Here is a 4,461-nt window from a genome sequence, read left to right on the forward strand (position 1 = left end):
AAGATAGGTTTGAGAATTTTCAGATTACAAATGGACGTTTATATAGAAGTCCATGCTTAAGGTATGTGCGATGGTTACTTTGAATCTTTCTGATTCATATCACGTACTTGGACTAAAGCTACAAAGTGTTCTCACGGTGGTGTCCCATTTCAATTTTATATTTAGCCACTTCTCGGCCATAGTGCTTTATTAACACTTTGAGCGGTACCACCGTATATGTACTGTGATTGACGGTACTGACGGAAAAAATAATGAATAAAAAGCATTATATTCATATTTTTTTAATTAGATTTTGTAGATTATTTTCATAGAAAATAAATTATTAATAAATTAAAGAGTACGAAAAACATATTTTATAAAAAAAATCACAAAAGCAGAATAATATATGAAAAATATATCAAATAAATTAATAAAATTTAATAATAAAAAAATGCAATATAAAATAATAATATGTAGGGGTGGCGATTTATATGTATTTATTTAAATTTTGTTATTGTCAAAACTTGGTGGCACTCTGGTAATGCTGGCGTAACGAATTTTTCTCTCTACTGGCAATTTTCGGCGCGTTCGTACGCTCGCCGTCGCGCGCTTGCGCCCCGCATGTAACTTCATATCACAATAAAACACTACTGCAGTGGCTCAATCTGTGTCTAATTACCACCTGTCACTTAAAAATTACTCAAAAACGTCTTGAAAGGATCCACCATTTACTATACAGCATAAAACATTAAAAAATATTCATACAAATTTGATTTTCAACAAAAAAAATGCTATAACAATTTTTACTAGAAATTTGCTGATTTTTGAAATGAGAATTCAAAAAATACAAATTTCCGAGTTAACTCGGGCATGACCGGAAGGGCTTAAAGACGTTCGAAACCCGTTTTGGTATAGCACATGCCGAAACTGGCTTTGTTATTGGTGTTTATAATTTAAAAGCACTTAAATTCTCACGCCTGTATATTTTGCTAAAATATTTTTGACCGTTCTTAAACCTGCCAATTTAATACCAACATTGGGTGGTCCAATTGAGATTGAAATGTGGTTCAATTAAATGCAAATGTCATGTGACTTGTTTAAAATTAAAACCTACATTATATTTTTTTAAGAGTCAGAAGGAAAAACATGTACACACAGAATGCACATGTAAAAATAAAACATTTTTTTAAAATAATAAATAAATTAAGGCAAGGCAAAGATTATTATAATAACTGCTATATTATCCAACTTTGGTAAAAAAAATGTTTTTCTGTCCAGTTTTTTGTGACAATCGCTACTCCTTAGCTCAAAAGTCTTCAGCGAATCTGGAACACAATTTATTATCTGGATTAATCAAATTTTAGTCCATTATCATATCTAATAAATGGCTCAATTTAATAATATACATGTTCGTTTGCATTACAACCATCTCGCATAGCTTTACATAATCAAACAACCCCCTGCTCCGGTTTTGCACGTGCACGAAGAAATCACGTCCGGTGCGTGCAAGTGGTGCATTGAAAGAGAGAGAGAACGGGGGCGTACTGGGGCGAACGAAGGTTTCCGACTTCCGGCCGCCTGTTGCACACACATACACCTTACTTCCGGCCCAAACACAACACCACATCCTCAGCCTTCTTCAAACAGATGGCGTATCACGGCCGCAGGATGAAACCTTCAATCTTTCCTGGCAAGGGCGGAGAGACCTTCGAAATTCATTGATAGTATGAGAATCAAGGTGCCTTCTAAAGCGAAGGGTTGTGTTTTTTATACAAAACGATCTGAAAAATGAGCAGTGCATAGTAAGTTTTCCGTTTCATAGGATTTGGATTTAGAGACAAATGTACAGAAAATCTCTCGGAATCATTCATGAGGAATTGAAATTTGTCGCGTGAAAAACAAAATGATCTATCTCCATTTTCAATGGTTATAATACATTTTTACGTATTTTTCAACAAGTCAGAGCTTTTAGGTTAATCTTTAATATTATTTACGCCTCTATTGAAATTATTACTAATAATTTACATTCGTTAAATATTTTCTCTTATGTCTAATATTTTTTAAACGTTCAAAAAGCAATAAAGTCAAGGATAATTTGCAAACAAATTTTAACACAAATGGCGCTGCGTCAAAAAACTACAATCTGTCGCTTTGAATAATAATGTTTATTATGAAAGTAATACTTATAAATAGAGATACGTGATTATCGCGTTTTGCGATAAATGCGAAATAAAAGCGATAAACGTGATATATGCGAAATTGTTGCGAAATTGTTGAAATATGTGAATAGACGTGAAAAAATTAAAATCGCAAAATAATTATTCCAAATATCGATTCTCAATGTCTATGGTCAGTCTGCCCGAACTCTAGTCATAGACCACAGACAATAAGTTAAGCTGCTTAACTTATTGTCTGTGGTCTATGACGCTACATTGACATTCGCATCTTTTGAGGTTATGTGTTGTTGACATATGCACGCGAGCATACGTTCAGAACTGTTTTCTTCCACAAATTAATGAATTATTCGTCACAATCTCTTGGTGAGTTTACATGTCAAAGATTATTTTATTTTACTTATTACAACGTTTATTAAATATTAATATTATATGTATTTTTTCAGTTTCAACAATATGGGTCGAGCAAATGTTGATATTAAAGAAAGAGCTGCAGCATACAAAAAAGATGGTTTTTATATAAATGATGACAATAATTTGATGTGCCGGCATTGTAATTGTCAGTTAGATTGGAAAAAGAAAGATAATTTAACCAAACATTTACAATCAAATAGCCATAAAAAAAGAGTTTCAAAACCTTCCACAAGTCATACTCGTCAATCAACAATTCCAAACATTGTAGTCAAAAGGCAAGAAAAATCTGCATTTATAAAAAATACCGTTAGCATGTGTCTTAAAGCTAACATACCGCTAGCAAAGTTAGACCATCCTGCAGTGCGACAATATTTTAGTCAATATGTCCAGGGATCTGGTGAATTACCGTGTGCAGATCATTTACGGAGAACATATGTTCCAATATGTGGAGCAGATATGAAGAAAGAAATATTAGAAGAAATAAAAAACAAACCTCTTGTAATAATAGTGGATGAAACTTCTGATAAAATGGGACGATGTGTGTTTGCAGTTTTATTTAAAACAGTGTTACCTGCAAGTGAACAAAATGTGTATTTAGCATCATGTAATTTTTTAGATACAGCTAATGCTACGACGTGCTCGCAAACAATAGTAGATACTCTTAAAGAGTATGAAATTTCGTATTCTGATATTGTAGGATTTGTATCAGATTCAGCGCCATATATGACAGCTTGTTATAAAAGCCTCAATGTTTTAATTGGCAATAAAATGCTTCATTTTCAATGCTGGGCTCACAAAATTAGTTTGGTGGGAAATACATTCATGAAAGAGTTGAAATTGCTGAATGAATACATTAGTAAACTAAAAATAGCATTTTTGCATTCCAGAAAAATGAAATCAAATTATATTGCATTTTTGCAAATATCATACCCAGATCTTCCAGCGGTGCTATTTCCAAGTCCAGTCATAACTCGCTGGAAATCATGGTTCAAATCAGTTAGATATTTGGACACTTATTTTGATGCCTTAATTAATTTTTTTAAAAGCTCGGAATTAAGAAATGTTACAAAAGAAAAAATCATTGAATTATATGAGTCCGATACAATTAGATTAAAAATTGAATGTAAATATGTTAGCGAAATATGCGATAAATTTACCAATTTAATGAACAAACTGGAAGGATCTTTGTACCCCTTTTCTCATTTATTGTGGGAAGAAATTATGGGGATAAAAGATTCCTTAAATTACAATATGGGTGGCATTTTTCCTATCGAAACACAAAACTTACTTCTTGAAAGTAATGAAAATACAAAAAAAGATTTATTAAATATGCTCAAGGAAGCTTCCGGTAAAGCTCTATTGAAACTCGAGTCTCATTTATCTATAAATGAGACTAATCTTTTTTATGAATCATTAAACCAACTGTTCAATCCATCTGTAGCTGGAAGTAAATGCAATTTCCAAAGCGACGAAGTACTATTATTATTTAGGAATTTACCTCTATTTTCGATATTAACAACGATCCAATGTTTAGAGGGTTATTCACATTTTTTTAATAATTTAGTATCTAGTATTAAAAGTGGAGTAAAAACAGACACACTCCAACTCTTACTTGCCACAAAAATAAAACATGTGGAATTTGGTAATGCGGCCAGGCCATACAATCAATTTGGTGTCCTGCAAACAGTGTAGATGCAGAACGCTACTTTAGCACTTATAATTTAGTTGTCACTGATCGTCGTACTAGACTTAAGGAATCATCCATTGAGACATGTTCTATGCTATATTTTAATAAATTTTAATGTCTTTTATATTAATAAAGAAATTCTCATCTATTTACTTATTTTTTAATGTTTTCTACTACTGAATTGCATATTTTATATTAAATTATGTT

The 4,461-nt window shown here is 32.0% G+C and overlaps 1 long non-coding RNA gene across 1 annotated transcript; it reads left to right on the forward strand.

The window, feature by feature from the left end:
* Positions 1-2,184: 2,184 nt before the first annotated feature.
* Positions 2,185-3,708, forward strand: LOC148238216 (uncharacterized). The gene is made up of 2 exons (XR_015808878.1): positions 2,185-2,519; positions 2,600-3,708. It is a non-coding gene; the product is annotated as an uncharacterized LOC148238216 (long non-coding RNA).
* The last annotated feature ends 753 nt before the right edge of the window (positions 3,709-4,461 follow it).

Source organism: Plectrocnemia conspersa, unplaced genomic scaffold (genome assembly GCF_051122295.1).
Source record: "Plectrocnemia conspersa isolate PC_06_02 unplaced genomic scaffold, ASM5112229v1 ptg000002l, whole genome shotgun sequence".
Lineage (NCBI taxonomy): Eukaryota > Metazoa > Arthropoda > Insecta > Trichoptera > Polycentropodidae > Plectrocnemia > Plectrocnemia conspersa.